This window comes from Papio anubis, chromosome 14, assembly GCF_008728515.1.
Source record: "Papio anubis isolate 15944 chromosome 14, Panubis1.0, whole genome shotgun sequence".
Classification (NCBI taxonomy): Eukaryota; Metazoa; Chordata; class Mammalia; order Primates; family Cercopithecidae; genus Papio; species Papio anubis.
In genome coordinates, this window is record NC_044989.1 from 89,024,909 (window position 1) to 89,047,519 (window position 22,611).

The following is a 22,611-nucleotide window of genomic DNA, read 5'->3' on the forward strand; positions in this document are numbered from 1 at the left end:
TGTGATAAGCTGGCTCCCCTTTTGCCTTCAGCCATGATTGTAAGTTTCCTGAGGCACTCACCGGAAGCAGATGCCTGCACTATGATTCATGTACAGCCCACAGAACCATAAGCCAAATAAATCTCTTTACTTGATAAATTAACCAGCCTCAGATATTCCTTTATAGTAACACAAGCGGACTAACACACAGACCTAAAATTCTTCTTGATGAACTACGTACCTTTGAAAGTTGCAGTCTGCAGGCTCCACCTAAGAATAGTGGTTCCTTCAACTCTGTGATTTTTCACAAGAAACACATCTGGCCTCTTTTCTGGATTCATATCATCAATTCCCAATACTCACCACTCTCCATAACTCCACCAAATATAAGGCAAATAGCTGGTTATTGGACCATACTTGACTTCTACTATGTTCCCTTCATTTTCTTATTCCTGCAGTCAGCCCACAGTCTTAAAATTCTTATGTATCCGGAAAGGAAAAAAATCTCATTCTGTGTTATTCTAGTACTATATGAGAAAAATTCTATAATCTGTCTTCTAGTTTAGGCTTTTGTTTTTAAAATACAACATTTGGAATTTCAGTAACTACCTTATTTTATCAGCAACAGGCAATTGAAACAAGCAAAAGAATTTTAACATTAGGATATTCTGTCTTCCATAAATTCAAAGAAATCTACAAGGAGGCTTAAATCCAAGATTTTTTGAATTGTCCTCAGCCTGCTCTCCCTGAGGACAGCTTTGTAGAATGCTCTCTCCACCATCAATATGTGGTGGAAAAATAACTTGTGGAAAGGGAAAGCAGGAAGTTGGGAAAATTGAAAAATACTAATTTTTTCATGTTACCAAATATAGTCCTCTTAAATGTATGCTTAAAACTGCTAAACCTCAAAAAGGTATTCAATAAGTGTTGCTGGAAATCTGTGTTAATTGTCTGGCTATTAAGCTGTTTAAGTCTTATTGCCAGATGTAGGCAAGGTAGGGAGGATGAGAATGAGATTTCCCTCAGCTCTTCCTCAGTACTACTGACTGCTTATTCTGAAAGCACTTGGATTATCTCTATTTTTCTTTGGCTTAAACCATGCCAAGGCTGTGGCAGCTGACAGCGCTGTGGATGAGTTTTGCCTGAGGTATTCATGGACAGAGTCCTCAGATGTACCTTATTTCCCGGAGTTCTCCAACATTTTCATCTCATACGGACATATTCTGCTGTGCTGCTCCCTAGACAAACAACCCCCTTGGAGCAGGTGGGCCACCCCCCCTGCAGGGAGGTTTGTGTTCAGGGCTCTATCACTGTGGGAGGCCAGTGTGTAACTTGCATGTAGTAATAAACCCCAACATCCTCAGCCTCCACTACGCTAATTTTGAGTGTGAAATCTGTTCCTGCCCCACTGCCGCTGAACCTGTCTGGGGCCCCAGTGTTCCAGTTAGAAACCCAATAAATCGGAAGCCTTGGATGCTGGCCTGGCTTCCGCAGAAACCAATAGAAATAGGTTTTTCCATCACTATGCAGGAGGCTCTGACTAGACTGGCAGGAGATGGAGGCCGGCTCTCCAGGGTTGATGGGTAGGGAGTGTAGAGTCTGGGTCAACTCAATATCTCCAATAGATCCTGAAATAATAGGAGAGAAATGGAAGATTATGTACAAAAATTGCTCTTGTGAAGCAATTTTAAATAATTTTTCATTTATTTATTTCAGGATAACTCAATTTTTATAATTTCAATTTGTATGCCAGTAATATCCAATTTTAAAAATAAAAATATTTTCAATGCACAAAGGACCCTCTAGAAGCTGCCCACACAACCCTCTCTTTCTATGTCAGAGTCTTGACCAGAACAGAGGCCCTTGATCCTTCTGGAATCTTCCTCACTCTCACAGTTCTAAACATCACATGCCCCACTCTGGAGCACAAGACACGCGCATCTAGCCTGTGGACGGAATATGCGTGAAAGGCAGTGGGGCCTCCAGAGCTCACCCTCCCACTCCATCACCCTCCTCGTCCCCCTTCTGTCCTTACAGGGACCCAGAGCATTAGCAGCCCCAGGAGCTGAGCAGGGAACCTCATTTTGAGAAGACAAACTGAGGAGTTCTGATCAGTGAAGGTAAGGTTAGAACTCAGTATTTATCTTAGACTTGTAGTGGAAAGTCCTCTCTAGGGGACAATATGCAAATCCTCTGGTGGGTTCAGCAGTGCGGAAAGAGCCAAGGGGAGGGTGAGGATATCTGGTGTGCATAAAAGGACATATGTCCTCTGTGGGGACCAGGTCTGGTGGCTGACACGTATAATAATAGCACTTTGAGAGGTCTAAATGTGAGAATCGCTTAAACCCAGGTGTTTGAGACCAGCCTGCACAACATGGCAACACTCCAACTTCACACACACACACACACACACACACACACACAAATTCGCCAGGCATGGTGGCATGTACCTGTAGTTAAAGCTACTCTGGAGGCTGAGGTGGGAGATTGCTTGAGCCTGGGAGATCCAGGCTACGCTGAGACATGTTTGAGCCACTGCACTCCAGGATGGGTGACAGAAAGAGATCCTGTCTGGAAAGGAAAAACAAAAAAAGTTCCATTACTTAGAAAGTATTAAAATTTCCCTCATTCACAACCTGAATGGAAAAAGGAACGTATTTAAACACGTTCTGTTTCCTCTAAGAAATTTGTTTTGCACTTTCCCAGGCATATTTTATACTTCCTTTTAACAGGCTGAGCTTCCATAAATATTTGTTTATACTTATTTGTTTTTTATGTATATTTCAGTGTCTAGTTTTGGTTTTATTCTAATACTCAGAGTAAAGGGCACAAATCTTAAATGTGTAACTGAATACAGTTCATGTGTATTCACTATCCAGATGGAGCTATAGAATATTTTACATTCTTCTGATGCTTTTCTTGTGAACTTTCCCAGTTAGTAGTTGCTACCCCACCCCAACCTAGGTAACTCTCATTCTGTCATTTAACACGGTAATTTGCATTTTTCTGCTTTGAACTTCATATACATCAAATTAAGTAGGTGTGTTTTTCCCAGCTTTTTTCTTCTTCTTTAATACTTTGGAGGCCTCATTCCTTCCTGTGGACTCAAGGTCCTGTCTACTGTCATTTCCTGTGATTCTGAAGGATTTCCGATTTGATTTCTTTTAAGGCATAGCTGCAATAATACATTTATTTGCTTATCAAGGAATATTTCTACTTTTCTAATTTTGAAGAATATGTTTACTGAGTACAGAACATATTGCTATTCTTGGTTGCTTTTGTTTTTTTTCTTTTAGCATTTCAATGTGTAATTCCAATGCCTTCCAGCCCCTATTGGTCTTGATTAAAACTTATCCAATGGCTTCATTATTATTTTCACACATACGTATTGTCTGCTTATTTTCTTGATAAATTCAAAATTTTCTGTCTTTCAACATTTTAAGTATAATGTGTTTTCTTATGAATCTCATATGATGTATCCTGAAAAGATTTCATTGAGTTTCCTTTATCTGTAGATTAATGTGTTTTATTACTTTTTAAAAACTTTTGTCATTATTATTCCAAATATTTTTTTCAGCTAGTTTTTTGCTCTCTCTCTCTGCCTTTGTGACTCCCAATTACATATTTACTGGTATTCTTTACTTTGAGTTATGAATCTCTGAGGCCTTGAATAGTTTTTGTAATTGTTTTTCTTCTTTAGATTCAATAGTTTCTATTTATTTTCAAATTAACTGGTTCTTCTGACATCTTAAACTGATGTTGTACTTATGTAAAAAATTCTTCCACCGGGTTATTGTATTTTTATTCTAAGATTCTTATTTGCTCCTTTTTCGTAGTTTCTAATTTATTTAGTCTCTATTCACTGTCACTTTCTTTACAATTTCCTTTTATGTCTTTGGCCATAATTTAAGAAAATAATTATTTGAACACCTGCACGATAACTGCTTTGCAGTCTTTGGTAAAGCCGATATTTAGAACAAATTTGCATCAACTTCTCAGCTTCCACTTACTGTCTTTTGTTGTGGTGGTAGTTTTTCTGTTTCTGTTCCCTCAATATTGATCATACTTTTCTTTTTTTTGAAAGAGTTTTGTTTTTTCTTAAGACTGTACATTTTAGATAATACATTCTTCTACCTCTCTCTGCATTATGTTTTATTTTCCTGAGCATCTTCGAGTTTCTTTATAGTTACATGTCCAAAGTTATAGATAGCCCCTGACTTAACAATGGTTGAATTTAAGATTTCTTAATTTTACAATAGTATCACAATGATAACTTATAATGGAGCTTTAAGAAGATAACCCCATCGGAACTGTAGGAGCAGCAGTATACCAAAGAATCTATCTCCCACTTGGTGTTTGACCACTGGTGTCTCTGCTCATTTTTATACTTAATATTTAGTTTGCATTTATAGGAGCTCCCCAAGTGCCTACATAGCTTAGTAGTCATCAATGATTTGGGAAGTTTTGCTCAAATATCTGGAGCTCATAAATCCATATTCTGCCAGTCCATCTGTGTGTGGTTTGAGGAGTTCATGCAAAATGCAGCCAATTCTTGTCTTTCTCTGTTTTTACTTTTCATGAGGTCCTCTTGGGTCCCTGTCACTCATACCTGCATCTTCCATGACACCAGAAATGTGTACAGAAGCCATCTCAACAATGTGGCTCTATCATTTCCAGGAATTCTCTATTAAGTTTTAGCTGCTCTGCCACTTTTCCTGGCCAGCACCATCACCTTGGGCTAGCAAACCTGTGGGATTTCTCTGTTCATTTCCTACAGAGGTAATCACATTTAGCCAAAACCAGTGAAAGATCTTACTCCACTCCCCACCCCAACTCAAGTTCACCCACGTTCGCAGCAAGCTGCAGTTTTTGCTGCCATCTTTATGTTGGTAAAATTCCAATTCTATAGTTTATGATGAGTGAGGTAGGGCAAAAGGTAGCAGTCCCAGGTAGAAGGTCCCAAACTTTTCCTGACCTAACCCACAGCTCTAGTACTTTTTTGTTAAAGAATATATACTTTTCAATTTACTTTTTTTGTCAGTTTCCAGAGTGCTGACTTCACTGATTTTGATATTTTTCAGCTTTAAACTTACATTTGTATTTGTTTTTTGGTGTTTATTTTGGCATAGAGAATTTAATGAACTCTATATGACACTACAAATACTCTACGTGCCTTCTAAACTGAGTTTGAATGAATAGAGTAGCTGCACTGAAAGGGAATTGGAGGTATGAACTAACATAAGTGACTTTGGAGTTAAAATTTGTGCTGCTCCCTCAGTTTAAAGAGAAACTAATCTCTTAACAAACTTTAAACTCTAATCCCTGGATTTCACACTGTCAGAGGAATGCACTACCAATGTTTAGGACGCCTGTTGTGTATTCTAAAATTGAGCAAATAAATGAATACACATAATGGGAAACACCTGGTTGGCAGGGAACATGACCTTACCTATCCCCACCACTGACAGCCAGGAAGGCAACATCTGCTAGAGCTTCCAGACCAGCAGTTCTATGTCTGCCTGAATTTGCCAAGAGGCACAGCCTTCTGTTACCCTGCAACCACCAAGATGGCAGGGCTGGCAACCCCACCCTCCCTATGCTCCATAGCCAGGCGGGCCACGCCCATTAGAGTTTCCAACCCAGCAGTCATGCATCCATCTGAACTCTGGGGGCAGACACAACCCCGTATTTCCCCAGGAAGCTCACTGACAGCAGATTAGGGCCTACCTGGCAAGGATACAGCTTGTTGGCCAACTGCAGCCCCAACCTGAGGGAGGCCCATGGATTAGAATACCCACCAAAGGAGGCACAAATACAGAGACAGTAATTGGAGGAGGCTCCTATAAGACTCAGGAGCAGAGTATAATCAAAGCCAGTTAAGCAAACCCACCTTATAATATAATCCAACCCCCAAGGGCATAAAAGAAGAAAAAAGCAAAACAATCCATCTAAAGTACAATAGCTTCAAAGATTGTAGGAACATCAGCCCACACAAATGAGAAAGAAACAACATGAGAATTCTGACAACTCAAAAAGCTGAGTGCCTTCTTTCCTCCAAACAAATGTACTGGTTCTCCAGCAAGGGCTCTTAACTGGGTTGAGATGGCTGAAACAAAAGAAATAGAATTCCGAATATGGAGAGTAATGAAGACCATCGAGATTCAAGAACATTAAAATACAATTCAAGGAAGCTAGGAATCACAGTAAGACAACACAGGAGCTGACAGACAAAATGGCCAGTGTAGAAAAGAACATAACCAGCTTGATAGAGCTGAAAAACAGACTATAAGAATATCATAACGCAATTGCAAGTATTAACAGCAGAGTAGACCAATTTATAGGACAGAATCACAGAGCCTGAAGACTGACTTTCTGAAGTAAGAAAGTCAAGCAAGAATAAAGAGAAAGTAATGAAATGAATAAAAACCCTGAGAAATATGTGACTATGAAAAAAGACCTAATTTATGACACACTGACATCACTGAAAGAGATGGGAAGAAAGAAAGGAAGTTGAAAAGCATATTTCAGAATATGATCTATAAGAATTTCCCCAACCCAGCTAGAGAGGCCAGCATTCAAATGCAGGAAATGCAAACAATCCCAGCAAGATACTTAACAAGAAGATCATCCCCAAAACACATAACCATCACATTCTCCACGGTTGAAATGAAAGAAAAATGTTAAAGGCAGCTAGAAAAAAGAACAGATCGCCTACAAAGGGAAGCCCATCACTCTAACAGCTGACCTCTTAGAAGAAACCCTATAAGTCAGAAGAGATTGGGGGCCTATATTCTGCATTCTTTTTTTTTCCTTTTTTTTTTTTTTTTCGAGACAGAGTCTTGCTCTTTTGCCCAGGCTGGAGTGCAGTGGCACTATCTCAACTCACTGCAACCTCTGAACCTTCTGCCTCAGCCTCCAAAGTAGCTACAACCACAGGTGTGTGCCACCATGCCCAGCTAATTTTTGTATTTTTAGTAGAGAAGAGGTTTCACTATGTTGGCCAGGCTGGTCTCCAACTCCTGACCTCAAGTGATCTGCCCACCTCGGCCTCCCAGAGTGCTGGGATTACGAGTGTAAGCCACTGTGCCCGGCCTTCAACATTCTTAAGAAAAACAAATTCCAACCAAGAATTTCATATCCAGCTTAACAAAGTTTCATAAGCTAAGGAGAAATAAGATACTTTTCAAACAAGCAAATGCTGAGGGTATTTGTTACCACCAGGCCTGTCTTATAAGAGCTCCTGAAAGAAGTACTAAATATGAAAAGGAAAGACCATTACCAGTCACTACAAAAACACATTTTGTTACGCAGACCAGTGACACTATAAAGCAACGATACCAACAATTCTGCATAATAACCAGCTGACAATATAATATAATATAATAACCAGCTGCATAATAACCTAATGACAGGTTCAAATCTATACATATTAATACTAACCTTTAATGTAAATGGGGTAAATGTCTAAGATTTTCTAACAAATTCCAGTTAAAAGGAAAAGAGAAGCAAGGTGAATAAAGAAGCAGGACCCAACGGTATACTATCTTCAAAAACCTATCTCACATTCTCAAAATAAAGAAATGGAGAACATTTTACCAAGCAAGTGGAAAACAAACAAACAAAAAAGCAAGGGCTGCAATCCTACTTTCTGACAAAACAGACTTTAAATCAACAAACTTCAAAAAAGACAAAAAAGGGCATTACATAATGGTAAAGGGTTTAATTCAACAGTAAGACCTAACTATCCTAAATCTATGGGCACCTAACACAGATACACTCAGGTTCGTAAAGAGCTAATAAGAGACTTATATTCACACACAGTAATAGTGGGAGACTTCAACATCTCACTGACAGTATTAAACAGATCATTGAGGCAGAAAACTAACAAAGAGATTCAGGATGTGAACTCAACGCTGGAACAATTGGAGCGAATGAATATCTACAGAACTCTCCATACAAAGACATACAGAATATACTTTCTTTTTATTGCTATATGGTACATATCCTAAAATTGACAATGCAGTTGGACATAAGAAAATCTTCAGCAAATTCAAAAAACCTGAAATCTTACCAACCATACTCTCAGACCACAGCACAATAAAAATAGAAATCAAGGCCAAGAAAGTTGCTCAAAATCACACATTTTCATGGAAATTAAGCAATCTCCTCCTGAATGGCTCTTAGGTAAGTAATGAAATTAAGGTAGAAGTGAAAAAGTTATTTTGAAACTAATGAGAATAAAGACACAACATACCAGAATCTCTGGGACACAGCTAAGACATTATTAAGAGAGAAATTTATAACACTAAATGCCCACAACAAAAAGTTAGAAAGATCTCAAATTAACAACCTCTCATGACAACTAGAAGAAATAGAGAAGCAAGAACAAACCAACCTTAAAGCTAGCAGAAGAAAAGAAATAAACAAAACCAGAGCTGAACATAAGGCTATAGACATGAAGAAACATACAATAGATCAATGAATCCAGGAACTTATTTCAAAAAACTATTAAGATAGATAGACCACTAGCTAGACTAATGAAGAAAAGAGGGAAGATCTAAATAAACACTATTAGAAATGACACAGAGGACGTTACCATTGACCCCACAGAAATGGAAATAGCACCAGAGACTACTATGAACATCTCTATACACACAAACTAGAAAATTGAGAAGAAATGGATAAATTTCTGGACATACACATCTTCCCAAGAAGGAAATAGGAAGAAATTAAATCCCTGAACAGACCAAAAATGAATTCCAAAATTGAATCGGTAATAAATAGCCCATCAATCAAAAGAAAACAAAGAAAAGAAAAAAGTCCAGGACCAGATGGAATCACAGCTGAATTCTACCAGATATAACAAACAGAGCTAGTACCATTTCTACCGAAGGTATTCCAAACATTTAATACAGAGGTACACATTCCCAACTCATTTTCCATGAGGCTAGTGTCATGCTGATATCAAAACTTGGCAAAGACACACACATATAAAAAAGAGAAAACTTCAGGTCAGTATTGTTGATGAATATAGATGCAACTGTCTTCAACAAAGTACTAGCAAACTGAATCCAGAAGCACATCAAAAAGCTAATCCACCACAATCAAGTAGGCATTATCCCAGGGATGCAAACTGGTTCAACATATGCAAATCGATGAATGTGATTCATCACATAAACAGAAGTAAGGACAAAAAAACCACATGATTATCTCCATAGACGCAGAAAAGACTTTCAATAAAATTCAACATCCCTTCATATTAAAACTCTGAATAAACTAGACATTGAAGGAACATACTTCAAAATAATAACCGCCATCTATGACAAATCCACATCCAGCATCATACTGAATGGGAAAAAGCTGGAAGCATTCTCCTTGAAAACTGGAACAAGACAAGGATGTCCTCTGTCACCACTCCTATTCACATAGTATTGGAAGTCCTGTCCAGATCAATCAGGCAAGAGAAAGAAATCAAGGGTATCCAAATGGGAAGAGAGAAAGTCAAACTATCCCTGTTTGCAGACAACATAATTGTATATCTAGAAAACCCCGTAATCCCAGCCCAAAAGTTCCATTTGCTGATAAACAACTTCAGTAAAGTTTCAGTATACAAAATAAATGTACAAAATTCTCTAGCATTCCTGTACATCAACAACAGCCAAGCTAAGAGCCAAATCAGGAATGCAATTTCATTCGCAATTGCTGCAAAAGTAATAAAATATCTAAAAATACAGCTAACCAAGGAAGTGAAAGTTCTCTACAACGAGAATTACAAAACATTGCTCAAATAAATCAGAGATGACACAAACAAATGGAAGAAAATTCCATGCTCATGGGTGGAAAGAATTATTATTAACATGATCATGCTTCCCAAAGCAATGTACAGATTCAATGCTATTCATATCAAACTACAAATGACACTCTTCAAAGAAGTAGAAAAATTATTTAAAAATTCATAGGGACTAAAAAAAGACCCCGAATTACCAAGGCAATCCTAAACAAAAAGAACAAAGCTGGAGGAATCATATTGTATGCCTTCAAACTGTACTGCAGGGCTATGGTAACCAAAACAGCATGGTGCTAGTACAAAAACACATACAATGCAACAGAATAGAGAGCCCAGAAATAAGACTGTATGCTTACAACCATCTGTTCTTTGATGAAGCTGACAGAAACAAGCAATGGGGAAAGAGCTCCCTATTCAATAAATGGTGCTGGGATAATGGATTAGTTATATGCAAAACATTAAATCTGGCCCCCTCCTTACACCATATACAATAGTTAACTCAAGATAAATTAAAGATCTACATTTAAAACCTAAAACTATAAAAACCCTGGAAGATAACTTAGGAAATATCATTCAGGATATAGGAACTTGCAAAAAATTCATGACAAAAACAAAAGCAATTGCAACAAAAGCAAAAATTGACAAATGGGACTTAACTAAAGAGTTCCTGCACAGGAAAACAAACTGTAAACAGAGTAAACAGACAACTTACAGAGTAGGAGGAAATATTTGCAAGCTACACATCCGAAAAAGGTCTAATAGGGCCGGGCGCGGTGGCTCAAGCCTGTAATCCCAGCACTTTGGGAGGCCGAGACGGGCAGATCACGAGGTCAGGAGATCGAGACCATCCTGGCTAACACGGTGAAACCCCGTCTCTACTAAAAAATACAAAAAACTAGCCGGGCGAGGCGGCGGGCGCCTGTAGTCCCAGCTACTCGGGAGGCTGAGGCAGGAGAATGGCGTGAACCTGGGAGGCGGAGCTTGCAGTGAGCTGAGATCCGGCCACTGCACTCCAGCCTGGGCGACAGAGCGAGAGTCCGTCTCAAAAAAAAAAAAAAAAAAAGGTCTAATAGACAGAATCTACAGGGAACTTACACAAATGTACAGGCATAAAACAAACAATCCCATTAAAAACTAGGCAAAGGATGTCAACCGACACTTTTCAAAAGAAGACACACATGTGGCCTCCAAGCATATAAAAAATTGCTCAATATCACTGATCATTAGAGAAATGCAAGTCAAAACCACAATAAGATATCATCTCACACTAATCTGAATGACTATTATTTAAAAGTCAAAAAATAATAGATTCTTCACAAAAAAGACTCCCTTTCTTGTGAAGAAAAGGGAACACTTATACACTGCTGATGGGGATATAAATTAGTCCAACCATGAAAGCAGTGTGGTGATTCCGCACAGAACACAAAGCAAAACTGTTATTCAGCCCAACAATCCTACTACTGGGTATATGCCCAAAGAAATATAAATCTTTCTACCATAAAGACACACGCATGTTTATTGTAGCACTTTTCACAATAGCAAAGACATGGAATTAACCTAAATGCCCATCAAAGATGGACTGGCTAAAGAAAATGTGGTACATATACACCATGGAATACTACACAGCCGTAAAAAAGAATGAAATTATGTCCTCTGCAGGAACATGCAAGCCATTATCCTTAGCAACCTAATGCAGAAACAGAAACCAAATACCACATATTCTCATTTACAAATAGGACCTAAATGATGAGAACACATGGACACAAAAAAGGAAACAACAGACAATGGGACCTACTTGAGGTAGGAGGTTGAGAGAAGGGAGAGGTGCAGGAAAAACAACAACAACTGTTGAGCACTACAGTTAGTACCTGGGTGACAAATAACCTTACACCAAATCCCCAAGTCTCAAGTTTACCTATATTACAAACCTGCATATGTACCCCTGAACCTAAAGTAAAAGTTAAATTAATTTTTAAAATGTGATGTTAATGACATCCCAAAGTGATTATTTATTCACATTTGCTCAGATAATTAGGAAGTAGTGTAAAGCCTTCCAAGCCAACAATATTACAGTAAAGGTATTAATTTTTTAAACTATCATAAATACAGAGAAAAAGAAACTCCTGGTTTTAATTATTTTAATTAATTTAATTATTTTAAATTATTTTTCAGTGTACAGTTTAGTGGCATTAAGTATTATTGGGCCTTTGAGCCCAAGCCAAGCCATTGCATCCCCTGTGACTTGCATGTATACACCCAGATGGCCTGATGTAACTGAAGAATCACAAAAGAGATGAAAATGCCCTGCCCCTCCTTGACTGATGACATTCCACCACAAAAGAAGTGAAAATGGCCGGTCCTTGCCTTAACTGATGACATTACCTTGTGAAAGTCCTTTTCCTGGCTCATCCTGGCTCATCCTGGCTCAAAAATCTCCCCCACTGAGTACCTTGCGACCCCCACGCCTGCCCACCAGAGAACAACACCCCTTTGACTGTAATTTTCCTTTACCTATCCAAATTCTATAAAACGGCCCCACCCTATCTCCCTTCGATGACTCTCTTATCGGACTCAGCCTGCCTGCACCCAGGTGATTAAAAAGCTTTACTGCTCACACAAAGCCTGTTTGGTGGTCTCTTCACATAGACGCGCATGACAAGTATATTCACGTTATTGTGCTACTATTACTAACATCCATCTCCAGAACTCTTTCCATCTTGTAAAACAGAAAGTGTATAGCCATTAAACAATAACTGCGCCCTTCATTTCATCTACCCCTAGTCCCTGGCAGCCTCTATTCTAGTTTCTGTCTTCCTGACTATGACTACTCTGAAGCAGGTTCATTGTGCACTGGTTACCAGCTTACCTGAGTCAAGGGAGACAGAACACCCACATATAACAAATGGGTTTATTATTTACAAATAAGCAGTAAAGGACCACAGAAGTCTAGAATTTATTGTGAGTCCATCCCCTAAGGCACAAGAAATCTGTAGTAGTGAGCATTTCAGTATCTCATAATAAATCCCTTTCTGCTTGATGGACTTCACATTTGCAACCAAGAAAAATACCCAATCCACCCTGAGAACCTTAATACAGCCTCCATTTTCATTGTTAATTGTAATGTTTTTCAAGTGGACCTACCAGAGGTCGCCAACAGGAGCAAAATTCCATGTCCTCAAAAATTCATGACAAATTAACACTGGGGGAGCCACTGGGCTCTCACCCAGCTGCACTGGCTCATGGCACAAAATGTGAGAGTACAAAACTCTTAGCTCTACCAAACTTTTTAAAATTAGTTCTGTGCTGATTGTCTATTTGTGAACCTGCTTTGGAGAAATGTATACACAAACACTTTCCCCCATTTTTCAATCAGGTTTTTTAATTTATTTATATTTATTTTGCTTGTTGACATTTATGATTTATTTTCATATACTAGATTTTATGAACCTTCTATCAGACATATCATTTACAAATATTTTCTTGTATTTCACAGGTTGCATGTTGACAGTGTTCATTACTTTTTTGATATACAACATTTTTAATTTTGATGTAGTATAATCAATATATCTTTACAATTGTTGCCTCTATTTTTGGTGGAAAAGATGTCAGTTTTCAAGTATTTTCTGCTTTTCTGTGCTGAAAAACATATGGTCTACAAAGTCAGATGAATTTTTATGTGTCAATAATGGATATGGCAGGGACAATACACTGTTTCACACAGCTCTCGCTATAATGTGAAAAGTTATTAGAACTGTTTTTTAAAAGTGTTTTTCTCTGATGGTGGAGCTGAGAGTTTTACACTCCCCCATTTTGTGCCAGGAAACAGTGCAGATGGGTGAGAACCCAGTGGCTCCTCATGTGTTAATTTGTGGTGCATTTTTGAGGACGTGGAAGCTTGTTCATGTTAGCCTCTCTGGCAGCGCACTTGAAAATCATTACAATTCATAATGAAAAAGGAGGCCGTATTAAGAATCTCAGCATGGACTGAGTATTTTTCTCAGTTGCAAATGCAAAATCCATCAAGTAGAAAGGGGTTTATTAGGGGAAATTAAAATGCTCTCAAATTGTGAAAATGCCTTAAGAATCAGACTCCAGGCAAAGCCTCTAGTAGCAATTACTAGAATTGCACTGTTGATGCAGCCTGTGGAAACAGCCCTTGCTGCCTGTGGCTTCACATTCAAGCTGTCTCCAGCAGGGAAGAGAGCTGCTCCTCTCACTACTGCCCTTAGAAGGACAGCAGCCCTGCCATCAACTACCAGAGATCTGACCTCTAGATCTCAACCCTCCACATATTATTTGCACCTCATTTATGTGTCATATACATTTATCTATTTTCATGGTATGTTATAAAAATATATGCACATTTTTTCATAAATGAGGTAAATTTTACTCTAATTTTTGAGTTTTTTCTTTCTCAATTTCTTCTAAACTTTACAAATTGATTGGTAATATTCATATTTATGTCATCAACTTAAGAAAAATACATGTGTATATATAGGTAGGTATGTAAATACTGTATTGGACCACTTTCATAAATGAATGGTTGGTAACTAACAACTCAAACATCAGCGTCATGTAACAATAAGCATTTAATTTTGTGTTCATGGATGCTCATGTCCACAATCATTTGGCTGCTCAGGCAGGGCTCAGCTGTGTGGTTCTGCAAGATATTGAACTCCTTTCCAGTCCATGGATGGCATTTAACTAAGGCCACGGCTGAAGGGAAGTGACTATGCAGGACACAAGATTCTCATGGCAGATTGCAGGAGTTAACAACATTTCAAAACCAAACTGCCCAGGCAAATTTCAGCCCAATAACCCTTAATTTATGTTTACACACTTTTTATTTATTCATTTAATTTAGTAGTTTTTAAATTTTTAAAAAAGCCTTTACTCCATTGAATTATAAATATATTTAATCATCGTATGGAAAAATAATTATGGTTATTAACCTTTATAATCTTAACAATGTTTTCAAATTTAAATTTACATTAATTACAAAACAAAGCTGGGTACGTTTTTTACGTGTGGCTTTAAATAGAAATGTTCCAAATGGCTTTGTGGAAAAAAAAATTCCTTTAGCTGAAATAATTATCTCCATCTACCTCTATGATTTCCTGTAAAGTTGACCAATAAAAGAAACTCCCATGAGATTTGCAAGTCAGTCAAAAAGGGAGAAGTCAATACTATTCCTTGACACCTGAGATAGACACCCAGAAAGAGGTGAGGACTAGAGAATCACCTCTACAGGCAGCTGAGAGCATCAGTATCCCCACTCCTGGGCTTCCTAGACAGGTCTGAGGATTACATGGATAGGCAGTGATTAGTCCATTTAGTGTTGTTGTAAAGAAGCACCCTAGGCTGGCTAATTTACAAAGAAAAGAGGATTATTTGCTTCATAGTTCTGCAGGCTGTACAGGAAACATGGCATTAGCATATGCGTCTGGTGAAGGCCTCAGGAAGCTGACGATCACGGTTGAAGTGGGAGCAGGCCTATCACATAATAAGAGAGGGAGCGAGAGAGAAGAGGTGCCAGGCTCTTCTAAACAACCAACTCTCGCGTTAACTGACAGAAAACTCACTATCACCAGGGGGAGGGGACCAAGCCAATCATGAGGGATCTGCAAACGCGACAAAAACACCTCCCATTAGGCCCCACCTCCAACATCGGGGATCACATTGCAAGAGGAAATTTGGAGGGAACAAGCATCCAAACTACATCAGGCAGTCTATGCATTCAGGGGCAGGTGGACCCCGGCTTCTGGAAGAGTATGGGAGAATTCTCTTTTTCCAGTATCAGTTTCCCTGATTACTGTACCCTAGGCTTTGAGGGTATAATTTAGACTCCAATTCTCTGTATTAAAATAATTGCTGCGTAGAATATCTTTAGTAGCTTCTGCTTTGCTATGTGAATCTCAACTGAAGCTGTAATCCAGACTCCTCAAGTGGACTAATCTCTTTCCTTTCTTAAATCTGGAAAGGCATTGCCATGTCTGTGGTGCTGAAGCTGAGGAGGGGCAAGGAGGGATAGGGTGAACAGGAGCCTTCCTGACCACTTCAGAGCATGGCTATATCTGAGGAACACTCAGCAGATACCAGGAGGTACCAGAAGGAGCATCTGGGGCAGCCCAGCCTTACTTATCTGCTTCCCTGGGGGGCTTGTGTCCGGACTTGTAACACCGTGGGGTGGGGGGTTACTGTAACTCTGTAGACAGTAATAAGTTGCAATATCCTCAGGCTGCAAACTGTTGACAGTGAGAGCGAAGTCTGTTCCAGATCCACTGCCACTGAATCTAGATGGGACTTCAGATTGCAAATTGGATGCCTCATAGATCAGGAGTTTACACGGTTTCCCTGGTTTCTGCTGATACAAGTTTAAAATATTGTTAATACCTGACTTGCCCAGCAAGTAATGGTGACTGTCTCCTAATGATTCAGACAGGGAGGACGGAGTCTGAGTGTGTCACATCTGGCACCTGGGATTAGAAACATAAAACAAATATCCACAAAATTAATTATGTTATTAGAGGATTTCCCTGAAGAGCCAGGCTGTACAGAGCACACTGGCTGAGTAAATTCCTAGTGTTCTCCTTCCTTACCTGGGAACCAGAGCAGCAGGAGCCCCAGGAACTGAGCGGGGACCCTCATGTCCATGCTGTATCCTGACTGGGACTTACTCCTGCACAGGGTGTGACCAGCCTATTAATAAGTCTTCAGGGCAGGGGGCTGTGTTCTGGGACATGTAAATCAGCATGAGGTGGGCAGGCTGGGCACAGCTGCAGGGCTGGCTCATCTCAGAAGTTCAACACAGGTTATTCATCTCCAGGAGTCTCAGGACTGAGCAGGGTAGTACAAATTTGCCTGCAGAGAATTTGATTCTCCCTTGGGGTCATTTTTTTACAAAGATCATCTTTGAGATAATTGTCAAAATTTGAAATATTCTTAAGGGCTAAAAGTAGTAATGTGTTCTACGGTGTATGCTATTATTTAGAATATTCTTGTGTGTAGGGAACACATAATAAAGTCTTAGAGGGTGGGGCTGTCCGGCATTCAGTCTACTGTCAAATGGTTCTAGTTGTGTGTGTGGCAGGAAGTATTTTATTGCCGTACCTACAACAATTCTGAGTGTAAAAGTGTTTCTTTTTATAAAAAACCTAAAAAGAAAATGTATTGAGATGGTGCTAAACATATTTGAAGAGCATAGTCGAGTCCAAATCTTGTACTGCTCGTTGCACAATAGACAATAAATTGAGAGACAATTTTGCGGCAAGGAAAGTGACTTTATTTCTGAAAGTTAGCAAGCCAAGAACATATCAGCCGAGTGTTCTAAACAAGCATCTTAAGTTAATAGAATTTTAGAGTTATGTTAAGGGAAGGGGGATGTGGAAGGGGGTTGAGATCTAGAGGTGACTGAAGATCGCAGACATCTCTGTGGCAGTGAGGGTCCAAGTCAGTGTTGTGAAATCTCTTTGTCCTTCATCAGGTCACAATGTGCCCGTAAATTTTTAACACAACATTGTTACTTGTATGAACATCCTCCTTATCTCCTCCTCAAGGATTGGTGTTGGGAAGGGACTATTATCATCCTTGCTTTAAAGTTAAACTACAAATAAATAATTTCCATGATTAACTTTGCCTATGTGTAGGAATGAGCAAAGGCAGTTAGCTTGTGAGTTCAGAAGCAAGATGGAGTCAGTTGTTAGATTTTTCTCACTGTTAAGATGTTATATTTAGTTTATATAAGAAACCAAACATCTCAGGATTCTAGCTTCTTTGGCTATCAGTTTAGATTACTATTGCCTTCTTGCTTATCATGTTGCTTATTTATTTCTCAAGGCTAGCTAGGTACCTGGAATTTCCCTTGAAGAGAATCAAGCTTTTCCTACATTTTCATGTTGTTGGGGGGTTCATGGGCCCCTAAACGCAAGGGGTCCTGCTCTGCCTCACTTGTGAGAGTGGACTCACTCTTTCTTCTCTGCTCTTCTGTCACGCCAGGACAAGGCCTTCCTACCCTCTGGAGGACTCAGTGTTCATGGTACCATCATGAAAGCACACACACACACACACACACACACACAGAGAGAGAGAGAAAGAGAGAGAGAAAGAGATTTCTGGCCTGCCAGTGCCTGAGTCTTAGACTTCCTATCATCTGGAAATATGAAAGAATAATTTTCTGTTATTTATCAATACCCAGTCTCAGGTATTCTGTTAGAGCAGCAGAAAACAGACTAACACATATAGCCCTCAACTGATGATAAGGAGTAGGAATAAATGCCCCAACTCCCTCCCTTCTCGGATGGAATAGGCCAAAGACATTTTCCTTTTTCCTCATGTTTCCACACATGATTGAGCATCAGTCATCCTAAGAGGCTTTTTGAGGTACGTTGTACCGTCCATCTTCTATTCTCTGCCTCACTTTTCTCCTTCCCTCCCAGGGTAAATAAGCTGCCTGCGTATAATTCCTTCTTGCTGGAGCACCCAGTTTAAGGCAGTGGACAAATCCCTGTACTTGGAGAGGGGTAATCTCTGGTCTGATTTTTTTTTTTTTAAATCACTTCTCCGTTTCTGATGCCTAGGAAATTCAGGAAGCACTTAATTTTCCTTTATCAATCTCTCTTCGATTTGATTTATGCACTGATTCCTTTCTTCTGACTCACAAAATTTTAAAAATCCTCCAAAAATCATGAAGTCCACATCAGAGGCAGTGGAATAAATATCTCCCACTCTTAAAATTCACAGATCAGAAGGTCCTTAAGTTCCAAATTATTTGCACCTCCCTTATGCCATATATCAGCCTTGTGATTTTTAATTCTACTTTCGGGGTGGACAGTTATGAGAATGTAAGTGTTTTTAATACCGTAAATAATACCCACACACCCAAAAATATCCATGTCCTAACATTTGGAACCTATGAATGTTATTTTATATGTCAACCTTATATGTCAAAAGGAACTTAACAGATGTGATTAAGTTAAAGACTTTGAGGTCAAGAGAGTATTCTGGATTATCTCAGTGAGACCAACATAATAACAAGGATATTAAGAATCCTTATAATAGGGAGGTAGAAGGATCACATTCAGAGAGGATATGGGGTAACAGAGGGGGACGCTGGCGTGATGGAGGAAGGGGTCATGGAGGCAGAAATATGAGGGCATCTTGAAGATGAAAAACAGTTCTCTCCACTGGAGGTTCCAGAAAGAACATAGACCTACTGACATCTTGATTTTAGCTCAATGAGACTTCTCCACTCCAGAACTACATGATAATAAATTTGTGTTGTGTGAAGACAGTAAGGTTGTGGAAACTTGTCACAGCAGCAACAGGGAACAAATACAAGAGGAAGGAATATCTTTTATTTCTCTGAGTGCATGGTTGTCCTTGGTTCTCTCAAATATCCCCACCTTGCTATCATTTGGTGTCGATTTTGACAAGAGATGGAGAACATTGTATTGTGAGGGGAGATAACACCAGAATTTTTCTAATGTAGAAAATCTCTTGGGTCAAATCCCTTGATTAGCTCTTGTATAGTCTGAATATCTGAGAGCCTAGGGGTCAGCTCTCACAGCACATGAGAGGAACATAAATTGTTTGTTTTCATATTAGGAAGGCAAATTATATTTGGAAGACACAATGCGAGAGGGGAGGACTGAGTCAGAGAGACTGACTGGAAGAGAAAAACCTATGTGGAAGGGGCCAGGGGAATCAAGATGTGTCCCTGCTCCCAAATCTAAAATACAGTCAGCTTCAGTTTGTAATGGTTTTAAGAGAATTGTGTTTTGTGGAGAAAACTGCAGGAGGACTAGTGCTAGTGTAGGATTAGGGTCAGCATGGTGTGAGGCAGAAGAAGCAGGGAGCTGTAAATTCCACACTGTCTTTATGGTCTTTTTTTTCTTTTTATAGGCCATGGGCTCATCAATGGAATGAAGGTGGCCACTTGGAAGGAACATAGTATGATCAGACAGTCCTGGGTTCCCATCTCAGCCCCTGCACTTGCTGACCATGTCTTTGGTCAAATCACCCTTGAGTTCTAGACATTGATTTCCTCATCTGTGAAATGGAGAACTATGCATATCATGGAGTGTCCTGAGGATTTAACAGATGATTCACCTTAATGGGTATGTATGTGTGTCTGTATATACACACACATAGACACACCCAGTTCCCTTTTTATGCATCCTTGAATATCATTGAATTAAGAGACTATGTAAGATATTACTAGCCAGATGTCATTTTCAAATCAAATTCTTCAATATTCTACAACAAACAGATGCCCCATTAAAGGCAGCGGAGTTTCATGTGCATTTTTTTCCACCATAAAATTCCACTACTCTATTTATGTGTAGCATTTGAAAAATAAACATAATTATAATTGACTATAACACTTTTAGCCTGGCTTTTGCCTGAGGCTATTTGTGTTAGGATCCACCCCTGGAATCTTAAAGCTATGGTCACAGGTTGGAGTTCTAAGTCCTTTCTTTCCATAGCCACAGCCTTTCCCAGGACTCACTGCAGCCTCCTCCATGCCAGGAATCCAGACCAACTCTCCAACCACCCTCCCCAGAATCCATCACTAAATGCCTGGAAGCTTTTCTTTGCACACCCTCCAATTGCAACCTCTGACAGGAACCCTGCAGCCACAGTAAAAGTCTGAGTCACCAGGGCCTGAGAGCTGGGCCTGGGCTCCTGGGACTGCTGTTCTCAGCTGTGTCCTCACTGGTCCTGAGTGGCCAGGACCCTGCTAGATCCAAAGAGGGAAGAACAGCAAATGTCCCCAGAGTCTTTACTTAGCCAGACTCTGTTATAGTTAGAAGAAAAAAGAGCACATGCTAAATAAATAAATATAAATTATGTGTATATATGTATGTATTTATAACATAAACTTTACATATTCAATATCTACCTATATTTCAGATAAAAGTTGTATTGATACATTTATATACTATATATATAGTATAACTAAATATAACGTGTATTTATATTTTAATATATATAACTTTAATTGTTGGTATAAGGTATGATTCTAAAGTTCAATGAATTAAGCATGAACACTGAAAACCAGCAATGGTGCAGCACCCCATGGTCCCTTTCCTGATACAGATCTCAAGAGTTAGGAAGCTCAGGACTTTCCCCATGTCCCTGCTGGGCCAAGCAGTAACCCTACCATTGCTGAGGACACTGAGTGACCCGAGGCAAGTCTGGGGAACACAGAGCTGCAGGAGCTGGGAAGTTCAGCAATGGGTCTAGAACTTTTTGTCCTCAGAGCTCAGTGTGGGGCTTTACTCCCCTGGGGGCTCCCATGAGAAAGGACAGCACACAGGGTTCTGTGGCTATGTGGTCACAGGATGAAACCACTCCACAGCCCACCCGCAGCTTCCCCTCTGACTGGAGCCACGTGGGATCTCTCTGCCCAGCTTTCAGGGCTCACGCAGCTGCTGGGACTCCGTTCACATTGGACCATGAATCCCTCATGCACAAGCTTCTGGATATTCGCCATTTCATTTTCTGGTATTCAAGAGCTACAACGGGCTTACCATGACGTTTCCCCAAGGATTCAGGGTGTGGGGTCAGAACTACCAGCTCAACACTGGACTGGGATGTGAGATAAACAAGGGTCACAACTCTGAAGACATGGATGTCTCCTGTCTGAAGTGAGGATGAGTTGCCCTCATAAACCTAGAGTAAGAGGTGGGAGAAAACACTCTGAAGTGCTCCATTCAGTGATACTGACAAGATGCACTGGAGATGCCCCGCAGAGGAGGTGGGAAGGAGATGCGAGGAGAAGGGGGCTTGCAATTTCAGTGCTGTCCCCAGCCTGTTCCCCCGAGAAAGCCCCAGACCCTCAGCAGCCCCCCAGACCTGCACAGTAGGCTAGCCTTTAGTCGTATGCTGACTACTACCTACATGAAATGTAGCACAGTAGTACGATCATGGTTCACTGCAGCCTCCGCCTCCTGTGTACAAGCTATCCTCATGCTTTAACCACCCAAGTAGCTGGGATTACAGGCATGCATCACCATGCCTGGCTAAATTTTGAAAATTTTGTATTTTTAGTAGTGACAGGGTTTCACCATGTTGGCCAGGTCGGTCTCAAACTCCTGGCCTCAAGCGATCCGCCCACCTTGGTCTCCCAAAGTGCTGGGATTATAGGCCTGTGCCACCATGCTCAGTGAGGTGCTTAATTTTAAATTTCATTTAATTCTAGTTCACATGTTTGTGGCTACTAGTGTTTACTAGTAGTGCCTATGTCTCATGGGACTGAGATTGAGACCATTGCTCAGGGATCACTGCATTCACCTCTCCCTTGATCAGTGAGCATGACTCTTCTGGGAAGCCCACAGAGCAGGACATCATTAATACTGGGGAAAATTTGTCCTCTGTTTCCAGTTCAAATTCCAGTGGCAACCCTGTAAGCCCCAGTCTCCAGCTTCTCCATTAGTGTCAAGACAGAGGGTTCTATCACCTGCCTGGAAGCAGCAGAATCCAGGGAAGTTTCCAAAGATCCACACACACGCTTTGTCTACCTTGACCATGGTACAGTCCCAGCTTGGTGCCATGTAAGATGATACAGTTTTTTTTGGGTTTCTTGTTTTCATGGTTTTTTTTTTTTTTTTTTTTTTTGAGACAGAGTCTCGCTCTTGTCCCCTAAGCTGGAGTGCTGTTGCGTGATCTCGGCTCACTGCAATCTCCGCCTCCCAGATTCAAGTGATTTCCCTGCCCCAGCCTGCTGAGTAGGTGGGATTACAGGCACCCGCCACCACAGCCGGCTAATTTTTGTATTTTTAGTAGAGATGGGAATTCGGCATGTTGGCCAGGCTGGTCTCGAACTCCTGACCTCAGGTGATCCA

The 22,611-nt window shown here is 40.1% G+C and overlaps 1 long non-coding RNA gene and 1 gene segment (V, D, J or C); both read right to left on the reverse strand.

Moving 5' to 3' along the window:
- Positions 1 to 22,611, reverse strand: part of LOC103877257 — an 856,781-nt gene that overhangs the window by 643,602 nt on the left and 190,568 nt on the right.
- On the reverse strand, positions 2,507 to 16,456 carry LOC101017898. The gene is made up of 3 exons (XR_636702.3): positions 16,366 to 16,456; positions 16,160 to 16,242; positions 2,507 to 2,550 (listed from the first exon to the last, which is right to left on the reverse strand). It is a non-coding gene; the product is annotated as an uncharacterized LOC101017898 (long non-coding RNA).